This window comes from Hyla sarda, chromosome 4, assembly GCF_029499605.1.
Source record: "Hyla sarda isolate aHylSar1 chromosome 4, aHylSar1.hap1, whole genome shotgun sequence".
Classification (NCBI taxonomy): domain Eukaryota; kingdom Metazoa; phylum Chordata; class Amphibia; order Anura; family Hylidae; genus Hyla; species Hyla sarda.
Genome location: NC_079192.1, coordinates 398,327,409 through 398,344,457, shown reverse-complemented (window position 1 = coordinate 398,344,457; position 17,049 = coordinate 398,327,409). Strand labels below are relative to the sequence as shown.

General features: G+C 45.3%; 1 protein-coding gene across 1 annotated transcript in view; it reads right to left on the bottom strand.

Annotated features, from left to right (window-relative positions):
• Nucleotides 1-7,656: 7,656 nt before the first annotated feature.
• The window catches only part of LOC130267449 (transcription factor SOX-30-like), a 50,589-nt gene continuing 41,196 nt past the window's right edge, over nt 7,657-17,049 (bottom strand). Inside the window, exon 6 of the transcript XR_008843194.1 lies at nt 7,657-8,653. The gene's annotated coding sequence lies outside the window, so the exon portion shown is untranslated. The remainder of the gene's footprint in view (nt 8,654-17,049) is intronic.

The window sequence follows — 17,049 nt, the reverse complement described above, 5'->3', positions numbered from 1 at the left end:
CGCAATTTGACATGGAGACGCATAGCTCATGCTGGGTGGTCAGGTTGTCAAGGTACGATATCTAGTGAGATTTGTGCATGAGTACGATTAGAATAGGGCAACTCCACTTCCCGGCATGAGCTGTGTCTCTCTACGCCAAACTGTAAAGAGCACGTGGCTCTGCTTAGCTGGAGTGACGCTTTGAGGAAACATAATCAAAGAACAGTCGTAGTTATTATTGATATAGGGGATAATTTAGGGTAGGGTCACACATAACGGATCCACAGCGTATTTTACGCTGCAGATACGCTGGTGACCCGACCCATTTTGTGCCTCCAGCTTTTGCCACTCCCCGTTCCCCCGCTTCACCCTGCCCCTGGCCTGCTCGCAGCAGCAATCCGCCGCTACGAGCAACCACACATGGGGCCTGCGAGTTGGCGAGTGCACTCTGACATCGCGGAGCAGCTGAGATGTTTGAGTGCACTGCGCATGTGCGGTATACTCAGACATTGCGGCTGCTTCGCAATGTCTTAGTGGACTCGGTAACTCGCAGGTCCCCTGTGTGGCTGCTCGTAGCGGCGGATTGCCGGGGCAAACAGGCCAGGGGCGGGGCGAGACGGGTGGTGGCAACCGCTGGAGGCAAAAAATGGGTCAGGTCACCGGCGGATCTGCAGTGTAAAATATGCTGCGGATCCGTTACATGTGACCCTACCCTTAGAGTTTTTGGAATAAATTAGTTTTAATAAATTTTTTAGCTATATCATAAAAGGAGATTAAAGGGGTACTCCGCCCCTAGACATCTTATCCCCTATCCAAAGCATAGGAGATAAGATGTCTGATCGCGGGGGTCTCGATGCTGGGGACCCCCGCGATCTCCCTACTGCACTCGACGTTCATATAGAGTGTCGGGTGCAGCACTGGAGGCTTGTGATGTCACGGCCGCACCCCACACATGACGTCACGACGATGCCCCCATAGACTTGCATTAAGGGGCATGGCTGTGAACTGGGCGCGGCCATGACATCACGAGCCTCCGCCCCGCATCGCCAGTTATAGGGCACCGAGCAAAGTGACTGGGGTGCTGCAGCCGAGATCATGGGGGTCCCCAGGGGCGGGACCCCCGCTATCCGACATCTTATCCCCTATCCTTTGGATAAGGGATAAGATGTCTAAGGGCGGAGTACTCCCTTAAGTATGGAGAATATGCCCTTATGATCATTGGGGGTGTAACCTCTTAGACCAGTGCTGATTCAGAGGAGGTCAAGGTTCCTTAGGGTTTTTCTTAAAAAAGCCTAAGGAACAGAAGAACCTCAAAATTTTTAGTATGTAGGGAATTGATGTTTAAATTGGCCTTTCTCAACCTTGATCCCCAGAATGTCTTCTCTTTGACTTGATACCTTGTTCCCTGCATCTTGACTTCATCCTTCTGACCTTAGCTTGTCTGACTGTAATGCCACCTCTTCTAGCAACAGTTGTACGCTACCACCCTAGGACGCCATTCCTAGGAATACTCTTTCTTTGCAGCAAAACTTAAAGATTTTTAGGGTATAAAGTAAGATCATGGAAGGCTTTTCACCCGTGATCTGTTCATACTTCTCATTAGTAAATTAACCCTTCCAGTGCCAATATATCAGAATTTTAAAAGATATGTAAATTAGACTTTGGAGCCAAGGTTTTAGAGTTGAGTGACTAACTGGTGAAGAAGCCAAATATTTACGGGCTCTAGTAGCCGAGGGGAACACCCAGTGGGCTCCAAAGCCTAATTTGATATCTTGGTGTTGGAGTGGTGAATTAACTAATGAACGGTTTATAGCTATGCTTACTTTAAAGCTGAGACCCCCACTGATCATTAGAATGAGAGGGGAGAGGCAGAGTGCACTTCACTCCCTGGCTTGTAGTGATCTCATTTTGATCAGTCTTTCAGGCCACCCAGTGAAGCAGAATGGATTATTGCTGCAAGCCACCAAGTAAAGCGATCTACTGCCTCCCTCCCTTGATCGATGGGGGTCTCGGCACTGAAACCCTGACTGATCAAAACTTTTGACATGTCTTTCTGTTTGCATAGTAGTTTGGCCCTGTAATCCGACCCTCCCTACCCCCATAGACTCCAACCCCCTCCCCGATCACAGACTGTAATGTGTTGTTGTTTTTCGACTTTGTTTCTTCGAAATTGAGTGATGGAGCGGAGTGTTAGTGTAGCATGTGGTATAGTGTATAGCGTAGGGAACCTGTGCTGTATATTGTACTGTCATGCTATGTATGATTGTTATTTATTGTCTTTGTCTATCCAAAGTTTGTCAAAAGTTATTGTATGAAATGTTTATTTTGTTATGGGGCCCTATGACTTCAAGTAGTCAACATCTAGTCTTCTAGGCGATAAATGCTGGTTTCCAAAAACAGTGACCGTAGATATTAATTTTTTTTGAGCACTATGAAAATGAGAAGTGAGGGTTAACATCTTGCTGTTAGAATTTTTCCTCAATTGACCTGCAGTATTTTACAGAAATTCAAAAATGAGTCATATCATTCAGATCTTTGTTATAATGTTCTGCAAAAGAATAAATCAGGTTATTTTTGCAGTTTTTTTTGCTTTTTTCTACCATGACACATTGTGACTGTATTATTATTATAACTACTTATATATGAAACAAAATAGTATTTAGTTTTCAAAACAATGTGAACAATAAAATAAGTTCTGTTTGTTCTGTTTTCTTGTTATATTTAGCTTTCAAAAGTCAGTGTTAAAGGGGTACTCCGGTGCTTAGACACCTTATCCCCTATCAAAAGGATAGGGGATAAGATGCCTGATCACAGGAGTCCCGCCGCTGGGGACCCCCGGGATCATGCACGTGGCACCCCGTTTGTAATCAGTCCCCGGAGCGTGTTCGCTCTGGGTCTGATTACCGGCGATCACAGGGCCGGCGGCGTGTGACGTCACGCCTCCGCCCCCCGTGTGACATCACGCTCCGCCCCTCAATGCAAGCCTACGGGAGGGGGCGTGATAGCTGTCACGCCCCCTCCCGTAGGCTTGCATTGAGGGGCGGAGCGTGACGTCACACGCCGCCGGCCTTGTGGTCATCGGTAATCAGACCCGGAGCGAACACGCTCCGGGGACTGATTACAAACGGTGTGCCGCGTGCAAGATTCCGGGGGTCCCCAGCGGCTTTGGATAGGGGATAAGATGTCTAAGCACCGGAGTACCCCTTTAAGTAGTCCCCATGTATGCGGCTTTATTAGGGACTATGGCTATAGCAGTATCCTAGGTGCCTAAACTGTACCTAGGCATGCCTCCGCATTCACACTCCTTTCTCACAACTGCAGTGGCTTGAAGTACTCATCTAGTCCCAGGACATTGGTCTCCTAAGCTACACCAGCTCTTTTTACTTTATTCACATTCATTTTATTTTGCTCTACATCCCATTTTTATCCTCCTTTCATTCCATTTGCATTCCCACTTTCCCCTATACTCCACCTGCCAGTTCCATTCAAACACCTCCCATTAATCCCCTTCTTATCTCTATCTTTCTAATTTCTAAGTCCCAGATATCTTACTCTTTATTCTCCTTACTATCTATGCGCTCCTTTCACTATTCTTCTCTGAGCCGGCGCACTCCTCGGGGCGCACGTCTGCTTTCCACGCTACGCTTCACCGCACGTCCCCAATGTGACATGTTTCCGGTCTGTCCTCCATCTCCAAATGCGCGTGTATACCGGGCGGGAGGTCCCGTCACATCCGTCCGGGACGCTTAAAAGATAGACGGATATCTCTACCCGCAGATTCCTCCAGCATCGCAGTTCGTTACTCCACTATCTCACTTCTCCCTGGCTTTGGGCCGGCTTCTCTCCCCCATCTTCCGCAGCCATCCGGTAAGTATAATCTGATCCTACCTAGTAGATGTTGTACCGGGTACCTGTGGATAGTGCGGGTGACGCTGAACATTTTGAGCCCTACCTTGCCCAGATCCGCTTCGCTGTTCGCCCGTTATAGCTGGTTTTTGGTATATTCAAATTAGCTGCTAACTTGCACGGGTGGGGTTACTGCCTTCAACTGGCACTGTGACGTAACTGCCGCCTGGCCCGCAGCACCGCTGGCTAATGAATATTCATACGTTGTCTCTGGGTTCACACTACGTTTTGTCCCATACGGGAGCGCATACGGCAGGGGGGAGCTAAAAGCTCGCGCTCCCGTATGTGACCGTATGCGCTCCCGTATGTCATTCATTTCAATGAGCCGACCGGAGTGAAACGTTCGGTCCGGTCGGCTCATTTTTGCGCCGTATGCGCTTTTACAACCGGACCTAAAACCGTGGTTGACCACAGTTTTAGGTCCGGTTGTAAAAGCGCAAAATGAGCCGACCGGACCGAACATTTCACTCCGGTCGGCTCATTGAAATGAATGACATACAGGAGCGCATACGGTCACATACGGGAGCGCGAGGTTTTAGCTCCCCCCTGCCGTATGCGCTCCCGTATGGGACAAAACGTAGTGTGAACCCAGCCTTACACTCTCTGTCTCATCTCGGCCAAGTCCTGGACGAAACTGCGCATGCACCCTTACTCCAGCGCTGCTCCGAACAAATGAAGCAATGCTGAAGACCGCTTCCGGGTATAGTAGGAAATCCCGCGCATGCGCAGTATCATCCAGGACTCGCCCGAGATGAGACGGAGAGTGTAAGACAACGTATGAATATTCATTAGCCGGGCGGTGCTGCGGGCCGGGCAGCGGTTACGTCACAGTGCCAGTTGAAGGCAGTAACCCCGCCCGTGCCAGTTAGCAGCTAATTTGAATATACCGAAAACCAGCTATAACAGGCGAACGGCGCAGCGGATCCGGGCAAGGTAGGACTCAAAATGTTCAGCGTCTCCCGCACTATCCACAGGTACCCGGGACAAAACATATGACAGTTTTCCTTTAACCGAAATTATGATGCAGCTGGATCTCCTTGGGAACCTCTCTATATAATGCAGTATGTGATGAGTATGTTTACTACTACCTGGACCTATCATGCTGCAATATATGTATCACCAATATGAAGTTATGATTATTGCTCCTATACATGATGGTATATGTATCCATACGTAATATTTGCATCCATGCCATTTTCTACGTTCTGATAGTGTCCACTTGTTGCTATATTATCTGATTTCATAAGTGCATATATGGGTACCTACTACCTACCAGCAGATTTATAATCCAATGATTGAGTATAATTGAGACATATATATGTATTTATTGTAAATAGTCAGCACTGTATATACCAACACCTTTTTTCTGGCATGATAGATTTATGTGTTTGTTAAATTTGCCCTTGGTTTATTACCGAATTTTTCGCCCTATAGGACGCACCGGCGTATAAGACGCACCCCATTTTTTTAGGGGCAAAATCTAAAAAAATTAAGATTTTAAACCCAATAGTGGTCTTCAACCTGCAGACCTCCAGATGTTGCAAAACTACAACTCCCAGCATGCCCGGACAGCCGCATCTGAAGGTCGGCAGATTGAAGACCACTGCATAGGAGGTAATACTCACGTGTCCCCGCCGCTCCGGACCCGTCACCGCTGCCCTGGATGTCGCTCCATCGCTGTCGCTGTGTCCCCGTCGCTCCGGGAACGTCTCTGCTGCCGGCCGGGTATCCTCGCTCTCCGTCGCCGCCATCACGTCGTTACGCACGCCGATGCACGTACGCGACGACGTGATGACGAGGAAGGAGAGCGCCGGCCATACAGGGGATCCCTGAACGGAGAAGACACCGAGGAGGCAGGTAAGGTCCCTCCCGGTGTCCTGTAAGCACTAACCCGGCTATTCAGTCGGGCTGTTCGGGACCGCCGCGGTGTCCTGTAAGCTGTTCGGGACGCTGCGATTTCACCGCGGCGGTCCCGAACAGCCCGACTGAACAGCCGGGTTAGTGTCACTTTCCCTTCAGACGTGGCGGTCAGCTTTGATCGCCGCGTCTGAAGAGTTAATACAGGGCATCACCGCGATCGGTGATGTACTGTATTAGCCGCGGGTCCAGACCGTTGATGGCCGCAGGGACCGCCGCGATAGGGGTGTATTCGCCGTATAAGACGCACCGACTTTTCCCCCCCAGTTTTGGGGAAGAAAAAGTGCGTCTTATACGGCGAAAAATACGGTGTTTCCGTTTTTTATTCTTGTATGGTCATTACACATGATTCATTTTTGATATCATGTACTGAGTTACCGTAGTTTGATGACATAAGCTATGTACCTACAATTTTATCATCTTATACTGAGTTTTGTTTTACTGACTATTTCCACCGTACTCTGAGGAAGGTCCTGGAGGACTGAAACAAGCGTCAGTACTATTTTTTGTGGATTACATAATAAAATTTCAAGTCATCACCCAACAATACGAATAACAAGTAACTATTTCATACAGTCTATTAAGAAGTGGGACCCTACTTGAGCACCACATTAAAGTGAGATCGGCTCTTCTACACCAGCATTTGAGACCCTGCACAATGTATTTGGAATCTGAATACATGGGTATACTGTAGTTTGGATAAATTGTAAATGAGGGCAATGACATTGCAAGTTAAAGGAGTACACTGGAGAAAAAACAAATGCTTTCAAATTAACTGGTGCCAGAAAGTCATACAGATCTGTAAATTTCTTCTATTTATAAATCTTAAGTTGTCCAGTACTTCAGCTGCTGTATGCTCCAGAGGAAGTTGTGTAGTTTTTTCCAGTCTGACCACAGTGCTCTCTGCTGACACTTCTGTCCGTGTCAGGAACTGAACAGAACTGGAGAGGTTTGCTATGGGGATCTGGTACTGCTCTGCACAGTTCCTAACATGGACAGAGGTGGCAGCAGCGAGCACTGTGTCTGATTGTTAAGGACTACAAAACTTCCTCTAGGACATACAGCAGCTGATAAGTACTGGAAGGCTTGAGTTTATAATGCAGTGTATTCTGATTGCTTGTGTAGATACTGTTCAACACCCTAGGCTTGGTATATGATGTCCAATTGCACTTGAAGTACAGAATGGGTCACTAAAGACTTAAAGACTACTTGTCATAACCCACAAAAACTAAAAACTAAATGTTATGTTACTCAGTACCTAATCCTGATCATGTACATATAATTTACATATATTTTTCATGACTTATATTTTGTGTCTAGCACCTATAATTCTCTCACAAATATTTTTTTTCTCTTACTCACTTGTTTGTCATTCTGTGATCTGGACGGGAATGTCCCTCACTCACCATGCATTCACTTCTCTCCTGAGTCTGCTGTGCTGTACTTGGTCTCTTCATCCAATCGCTGCAGGCTGCTCTGTAACCTCTTCCCCCTCTGAACTGACACTATGGGCAATCTGGGGTTAAACAATCAGATCTGATCTGTTGTTTATTTTATATTTACTTTATACCTTTTTTTTATATATATATATATTTTTTTAATTATGGCTTTTCCTTCATCCTCTTCTTTTTCTGTATTATGAGTTGTTTCAAACGATTTCTTCATGCTTCTTCCTATTTTTTTATTTTATTAATATCTTTTCCTGTGGATTTCTTGTTGTTCTTGCAGGCGTGTCCAGGGGCTCGAATATCATCGGTCAGCGGGGAAATCTGTCTCGCACTCCGGAGAAAAAAAAAGCCTAAAGAAAACATCAGGTAGATGCAAAATGGCTGTCGCCTAAATGGCTAATGATGGATCTTCTGCCCGACCTGCCTCCTTCTAAATGGATCTAGTAAAGATAAATTTTTAACAAACATAAAGACGAGGGTGAGTGCCATCTATTTTTCTATTTTCTACCCGACCTGCCTCCTTCTAAATGGATCTAATAAAGATAAATGTTTAACAAACATAAAGAAGAGGGTGATTGCCATCTATTTTTCTATTATCTGCCCGACCTGCCTCCTTCTAAATGGATCTAATAAAGATAAATGTTTAACAAACATAAAGAAGAGGGTGATTGCCATCTATTTTTCTATTATCTGCCCGACCTGCCTCCTTCTAAATGGATCTAATAAAGATAAATGTTTAACAAACATAAAGACGAGGGTGAGGGCCATCTATTTTTCTATTATCTGCCCGACCTGCCTCCTTCTAAATGGATCTAATAAAGATAAATGTTTAACAAACATAAAGAAGAGGGTGAGTGCCATCTATTTTTCTATTATCTGCCCGACCTGCCTCATTCTAAATGGATCTAATAAAGATACATTTTTAACAAACATAAAGACGAGGGTGAGTGCCATCTATTTTTCTATTTTGTTTTGGATACATCAGTTACCCATGTTACCACTGGTTTCTGTCCAATAAACATTTTGCCAGTGCTTTGTCTCTATCTCTGTTTAGAACAGATCTCCCTGATCCAGAGAAGCTTGAATGGAGCAAAAATCAAATGTGCAACCTGTCCCATTTAATGTCTGTAGCGCTGTACTATGTCAGTCCCAAAGAATGCCCAAGGGAACGGCATTGCACGTGCATGATCACCACTCCATTCAAAGCCATGTCTATGTTGCTCCATATATTTATCATGTTTTAACACCAGAGTATGATATTCATTCAAATATTATTTACAGAAATGTCAATGGAAAATTCTCATTGAGGTTACAGCCATCCTTTGAATGCGTTACGTGTTTCACGTGATGTTGGCAGCTCATGTCTTCTGTAAATGAAGTGGATTCATCGCAGATAACAGGACCTGAGAGCAGAATGAATTTTATTGATTCAATTTGTTCTAGCTTATGTAGAAGTTACTAATGCATGAAGATGCCAGGCACAAACAAGAAAGAAAGACAAAATATTACTGCAAAGCCATTGTGTGACTTGAGTATTATTGATTAATAGGTATTAGTTAAAGGGAACCTGCTCATACCATGTTACGTGCCAATAAACAATCGTCCCTACTATGTTGAGCCTATTTCATATTGTTACTGCAATGCAGAAAAAAATAACTTTTAATTTGTTATGCATTGTATGCTTATTAGGCTGAAAAAGACATCAGGGTGAAGACAAGGCAGAGACTAGTAATGGCTGTTTGTACGTTCGGTAGGAATGATTGACAGGCAAGGAGCTTTCTACGTCACTTGTTGGAGCCATGAAATCAGCTCCTTACCTGTCAATCACACCTGGGAAATTTCTAAATGATAAGATTGGCGGCATCTGACTGCGGTGACCTCCAGTGATCAGTGGTGGAGGTGTTAAGTAGATTGCTGCAGTCTCTTCACTTTTTTGTCGAAGCTCTTTGCCTCGCTAATCCAGGAACTACCGTATATACACGAGGATTAGCCGAGTTTTTCAGCACGTGCTGAAAACGCCCCCCCTCGGCTTATACTCGAGTGAACTCTCCGCCTGTCAATCCCTTCATCAGTGGTCTTCAACCTGCGGACCTCCAGATGTTGCAAAACTACAACTCCCAGCAAGTCCGGACATGCTGGGTGTTGTCCGGGCATGCTGGGTGTTGTAGTTTTGAAACCTCTGGAGGTCCGCAAGTTGAAGACCACTGTGGCCTTCGTCATCATCCAGCCCCCCTCCCCCCCCCCTTTTGTTTTGTACTCACCGCCCCTTGGCGGGAAGTTATGGTGAGCTGGTCCGGGCCATCTATGCTGCAGGGACCATCCGGTGGGGATGGTTAGTCGTTGCGGGCTGTCCATTTTCACCGGGCAGGCCTTCTCTCCGCGCTTCGGGCCCGGCCCCGGAGTAGTGACGTTGCCTTGACGACGACGCACAGGGACATTCATGCGCAACGTCCCTGTGCGTCGTCGTCAAGGCAACGTCACCAGTCCGGGCACGGAGAAGAGGCCCCCCCCTTGGTGAAAATGGACAGCCCGGAACGACTATCCTTCCCCACCAGCCTCTGCTTATATTCGGGTCGGCTTATTCTCGAGTATATACGGTATGTTTAGTATTAATGCTCAGCCCCAGCTCCTACCTTCTCCAGATCTATTTGGGTCTAAGAGTAGCCATACACTGTAGTCAAATGTTGTCGGACTGTCTCAAGTAGGGATCTCCAAACCGAGCCCTTCACATGTTGCAGAATTCCTAGCATGCCTGGAGTTGTAGTTTAGGAGACCACTGGTCTTAAGTAGTCTTCTCCTACAGATAATGTCAAGAAAGATGTTTTCGGGGAGATAAGCTACCGCCGAGCTGTCTGGTATTGTCTTACCCCTCCTTTCCCCATTCGGAACGCATTAACTGGGCGGATCATTCATGTGTATGGGGGAGACTGGGTGAGATGGCTGTCGGCCAACAAATGTTTGTCTGACAGCTATTAAAACTGGATTTGCCTAAATCCCCCAAAAATTGGATTCTGATTCATAATTTTTTTTTTGAAAATTCAGAGCCAATTCAGTTTGTTCCAAAACAATTTGCTCATCTCTACAGGTGATGGATCCAATGAATGATGGTTTAATGACCAACAGTTTTGCAGACATAGTCATCCACATTTTAGTCCATATTATCCTTTACAATTGTTCAGTCTGGCCGTACAGGAGCAATAACACCGGGAAAAGGACAAACAAACTTTCTAGGAAAGTTCTGAGAACATTCTTGGAAGATCATTCAAGAATGACTGTCCCCTGACAGGGACCGGCAACTGCAACATTTACCTGTGAGGAGGAGAAGACAGTGTCGTGACATCCCTGTGCTGTCTTTTCCCCACAGTAAAGTATTGACGAAATGTTGGTCAAACAGTGGGGGGAGTTTTGGGGAAATCCTAAAGTGGTTTAGGATCACTGTTTCTCCCTGGTACCCTGGTTCTGATAAAACGGCTATCACTTTTACAACTGGATGTGAACCTCGGAGAGCCGGCTGAATCCCAACCCTGACGATAATAGTTTGTCATTGTTCAGTTGAAACAAATGTTGTTAAATATTTTACGATGAATAGTCTTTCTGGCTGAAATTATTTCTTTTCATCAACTTTAAAGGACAACTGTAGTGATAGACTTTTATATATTCCTGTGCCCGGGCCTCAAAAATAAACAAAATAAACTTTAACTCACCTTCCTACGAGCCCCCGTTGGTCCAGCACAGGCCTCACGGTTCAGCGGTGCGAACCTCGTTCAACTTCCTGGGGTCGGGGATACCGCAGAGCTGTCGGCGTATCACCGGTCGCAGCGATGTCCCGTCCCGGCCGGTGAGAGGCTGAGTGTACTGTCATGTAAGAAGCCGGCCAGAGCTCCTTCCATGACAGTGGGCTTAGCCTATCACCGGCCGGGGCGTGATATCGCTGTGACCGGTGATTCGCCGACGGCTCTGCAGCGTCCCTGTCCCCAGGAAGTTGAACGAGGTTCGCACCGCTGGACCGTGAGGCCTGTGCTGGACCAACGGGGGCTCGTAGGAAGGTGAGTTAAAGTTTATTTGGTTTATTTTTGAGGCTCGGGCACAGGGATATATAAAAGTCTAGCACTACAGTTGTCCTTTAACCTAAGGTGTAGGATGAGACTTCCAGGGACAGACCATAGGGATATGAAGAAAAAAAAAATAACAATATAATAAAAATAATAATAAAAGTCTCAACGTGTTTCCTTATGACTTCATCAGGAGACCTTAACAGATATATGGTGGGTTTAGTGTAATTTGAGGTGGTGTGAGGCCATATGCTTCTCACTATCTCAGATGACGCTAAAGCCGCCATATATTTGCTAAGATCTCCCGACAAAGTTATTTGGAACCATTATGCATTTGGACTGTAGTTTTTTAACCTCTTAAGGACGCAGGGCGTATGGATACGCCCTGCATCCCGAGTCCTTAAGGACGCAGGGCGTATCCATACGCCCGTGGGAATTCCGGCCCCCACCGCTAGCCGGTTGGGGACCGGAGCCGGATGCCTGCTGAAATCGTTCAGCAGGCATCCCGTCATTATGCCCCCCCCAAGTCCAGCGATCTGCGGCGATTCCGGGTCAATCGGGTCTCCAGTGACCCGGTGACCCGGAATTACTGGCTGTTCGGGGCCGTCTCTGATGGCCCCGAACAGCCAGAGCCTGCAGGGGTGAGGTGGCACTAAAACTCTCAGCATGTACAGTCTGTTAGCGCATGCTGGGAGTTGTAGTTTTGCAACAGCTGGATGTCCCCCCCAATGTGAACGTACAGGGTACACTCACATGGGCGGAGGCTTACAGTAAGTATCGGGCTGCAAGTTTGAGCTGCAGCAAATTTTCTGCAACAGCTCAAACTGCCAGCGAGAAACTACTGTGAACCCCCGCCCGTGCGACTGTACCCTAAAAACACTACACTACACTACCACAAAAAATAAAATAAAAAGTAAAAAAACACTACATATACACATACCCCTATACAGCCCCCCTCCCCTCCCCAATAAAAATGAAAAACGTCTGGTACGCCACGGTTTCCAAAACGGAGCCTCCAGCTGTTGCAAAACAACAACTCCCAGTATTGTCGGACAGCCGTTGACTGTCCAGGCATGCTGGGAGTTTTGCAACAGCTGGAGGCACCCTGTTTGGAAATCACTGGCGTAGAATACCCCTATGTCCACCCCTATGCAATCCCTAATTTAGGCCTCAAATGCGCATGGCGCTCTCACTTTGGAGCCCTGTCGTATTTCAAGGCAACAGTTTAGGGTCACATATGGGGTATCGCCGTACTCGGGAGAAATTGGGCTTCAAATTTTGGGGGGTATTTTCTGCTTTTACCCTTTTTAAAAATGTAAAGTTTTTGGGAAAAGAAGCATTTTAGGTAAAATTTTTTTATTTTTTTTACATATGCAATAGTCGTGAAACGCCTGTGGGGTATTAAGGTTCACTTAACCCCTTGTTACATTCCCCGAGGGCTCTAGTTTCCAAAATGGTATGCCATGTGGGCTTTTTTTGCGGTCCTGGCACCATAGGGGCTTCCTAAATGCGGCATGCCCCCAGAGCAAAATTTGCTTTCAAAAAGCCAAATGTGACTCCTTCTCTTCTGAGACCTGTAGTGCGCCGGCAGAGCACTTTTCACCCCCATATGGGGTGTTTTCTGAATCGGGAGAAATTGGGCTTCAAATTTTGGGGGGTATTTTCTGCTTTAACCCTTTGTATAAATGTACATTTTTTGGGAAACCAAGCATTTTAGGTAAATTTTTTTATTTTTTTTTACATATGCAAAAGTCGTGAAACACCTGTAGGGTATTAAGGTTCACTTTACCCCTTGTTACGTTCCCTGAGGGGTCTAGTTTCCAAAATGGTATGCCATGTGTTTTTTTTTTGCTGTCCTGGCACCATAGGGGCTTCCTAAATGCGGCATGCCCCCAGAGCAAAATTTCCTTCAAAAAAGCCAAATGTGACTCCTTCTCTTCTGAGACCTGTAGTGCGCCAGCAGAGCACTTTTCACCCCCATATGGGGTGTTTTCTGAATCGGGAGAAATTGGGCTTCAAATTTTGGGGGGTATTTTCTGCTATTACCCTTTTTAAAAATGTTAAACTTTAGGGAAACCAAGCATTTTAGATAAAAACATTTTTTTTTTTTTTTACATATGCAAAAGTCGTGAATCACCTGTGGGGTATTAAGGTTCACATTACCCCTTGTTACGTTCCCCGAGGGGTCTAGTTTCCAAAATGGTATGCCATGTGGTTTTTTTTGCTGTTCTGGCACCATAGGGGCTTCCTAAAGGTGACATGCCCCCCAAAAACCATTTGACGCTCCTTCCCTTCTGAGCCCTCTACTGCGCCCGCCGAACACTTTACATAGACATATGAGGTATGTGCTTACTCGAGAGAAATTGGGTTTCAAATACAAGTAAAAATTTTCTCCTTTTTACCCCTTGCAAAAATTCAAAAATTGGGTCTACAAGAACATGCGAGTGTAAAAAATGAAGATTGTGAATTTTCTCCTTCACTTTGCTGCTATTCCTGTGAAACCCGTAAAGGGTTAAAACGCTGACTGAATGTCATTTTGAATACTTTCGGGGGTGCAGTTTTTATAATGGGGTCATTTATGGGGTATTTCTAATATGAAGACCCTTCAAATCCACTTCAAACCTGAACTGGTCCCTGAAAAAAAGCGAGTTTCAAAATTTTGTGAAAAATTGGAAAATTGCTGCGGAACTTTGAAGCCCTCTGGTGTCTTCCAAAAGTAAAAACTCATCAATTTTATGATGCAAATATAAAGTAGACATATTGTATATGTGAATTAAAAAAAATTTATTTGGAATATCCATTTTCCTTACAAGCAGAGAGCTTCAAAGTTAGAAAAATGCAAAATTTTCAAATTTTTCATCAAATTTTGGGATTTTTCACCAAGAAAGGATGCAAGTTACCAAAAAATTTTACCACTAAGTTAAAGTAGAATATGTCACGAAAAAACAGTCTCGGAATCAGAATGATAACTAAAAGCATTCCAGAGTTATTAATGTTTAAAGTGACAGTGGTCAGATTTGCAAAAAATGGCCGAGTCCTTAAGGTGAAAAAGGGCTCAGTCCTTAAGGGGTTAATGTGGTGGTTTTATGCAAGGGTTAAAAGAGGAGCTGTGAAGTGACAGGGCACAAAGTACTGACTAGAGTAGAATATGCCATAATTAAAAAAAAAACTACAACCCTGTGCTGTCATCAGCAGGCACCGGTTGGCACGGCGACCCGGTGCCAATGCCAAAAAGACGGGACTGGTAAATTACAGAAACACGTCCGTTGAGTTGATGGTGGGCAGGTGGATAAACACGGGTATGGACGATTGAGTGACGTATGATAGAATTGCGTCAAGAGTCCCACTCTTGTGGGCGTTAAAAAATGTTCCTTTTATACAATTTCTAATTTTTGCAGCTCCTGTCCTTGCATTATTTTGTTTTTTTTTTATTTTTTTTTAATAGCAATTCAACCCTATTATTAATCTTTTAGCCCTTCATGGACGTCTTTCGAAATAGGGTAACTTACATCATAATTTTTTTCCGGCTTGTTGTCGTCCTTCCAAAAAAAGAGGCACTTGAAAAGCTTTTAAGCAGAAAACATCTCTCTGGATGTAAAACACCGTCCCGCATTAGCTGCTTTCTGGTAGAAATCATTACCCAGCAGCAGGCTGTCTGCCGCTTCTGCTTTCTCTTCCAAAAACTGTCAAATCAAATTGGGAAGTAATTTAGTATTTTGTTATTTAACTTCATTAAGTGACTGGTAGCAGATTGGGCACAGCGTGTACAGTACCCGGGGTGGTGAGGGTGTCCGCGAAACACAATGTACGCTCTGCGACTGCAAAACAAGATAACCGAATCAAAGCGCCGAATCAGCAATTTTACTGCACATTAAACTCGTCCCTTAGATCGAGAACAATGATGTGAAAAAACGAATCCATCAATGGAACGGATCCATTTCCTTTTCTAGACAACCTAAGCAAACGCTAAGAGGATTGCCATTTTGCATACTGTACATCAGTGGTCTCAAACTGTTGCCCTCCAGATGTTGCAAAACTTCAACTCCCAGCATGCCCGGACAGCCGTTGGCTGTCCGGGCATGCTGGGAGTTGAAGTTTTGCAACATCTGGAGGGCAACAGTTTGAGAAAACTGTTGTACATCAGACGCAATATTCAAGATGGGTGGTGACCATGGCGGCCATTTTGAAGTCGGCCATTTTGAGTCCAACTTTAGTTTTTTCGATAGGAAGAGGGTCATGTGACACATCAAACGTATTGGGAATTTCACAAGAAAAACAATGATGTGCTTGGTTATAAGGTAACTTTACAAATACAACCTAAAGGATTTTTGGATTGCCGCTTCTTCACTTGTTTACTGGATGTATCCTGGTTTGGGGTCAAGATCTGAGAGGCAGAGCACCCGCTGCTGAGCTATAAGCTCTTGGTTTCATACAGTGCCGATTTCTCCACACCTTTGGCCTTTTCTGCTACGAGTAGGTACTGTGTCTACAGTGGGAAATCCGACGCTACAGGCGAGCACACAGAGCTGCCCAGCCGCATTAGGGAGCCCACTCAGCGCATCCGCAGCATAAAATACGCTACGGATGTGTTCTTTGTGAACCTGCCCTACAAATGAAAACGTAATCCATTGAGATTAGGTGCTATGCACCTTTTGGTTGGTAAGAATAGACCAAGTTCTGTCACAGTGCCGCTCACCTTCCTGGAGTGTGCACCGGTATTCTCATGAGCCTCGTCAACCTCTGTTCTCTACACGGCCACTGCTAAGAAGGTTATCCTGCAGGCCGAGCGTATAGGTGAGAGGGAGAAGCACTGTAGTTGCAGTGATATTCCAATTGACCAGCTGGAAGATAACTGACTGCTATGGCCTCTGTGTCCTCGTGGAGTTCGAGCATGCGCTCAGTGATATATAGACAAATAGATATTAGAGATATATAGATAGATAGATAAAAACTTGAAAGAGAATCGCACTCCAATAGGATGATACGGGTGCAAGCTGGTTTAGCACAGGTTAAAGGGGAAATCTCCACCGTTGGACATGTTGACCTCTATCCAAAGGATCGGGGATAACATCTCTGATCACAGGGGTCTCGTCGCTGGGGACCTCCGCGATCTCTGCCGCGGCACCCCAGTCATCAGGTGCACGAAGCAAACTCTGCTCTGTGCTGGGTAACTGGTGACCACAGCCACCACGCCCCCTCCCGTGGACATGAATGGAAGGGGCATGTCGTAACGTCACGATGGCGGAAACACCACAGCGCCAGCCCGGAGATCAGACATGTTATCCCCTATCTTTTAGATAGGGGATGACAAGTCTAGGGGCGGAGTACCCCTTTAAGTCTCCAAAGTACACAATAAGAAATTCAGCAGCACTCTAGTTCAAATGAACGGTGTTAGGCTTTATTCATCAGGTGTAACAGCTGTAAAGCCTAACACCATTAATCTGAACTATGAATCAGATTAATGGTGTTAGGCTTTACAGCTGTTACACCTGATGAATAAAGCCTAACACCGTTCATTTGAACTAGAGTGCTGCTGGATTTCTTATTGTGTAGGTAGATAGATATGAGATAGATAGATAGATGCATAGATATGAGATAGATAGATAGATATGAGATAGATAGAAAGATATGAGATAGATATGAGATAGATAGATAGATATGATAGATATTAGATAGATAGATAGATAGATAGATAGATAGATAGATATGAGATAGATAGATAGATAGATGGATGCATAGATATGAGA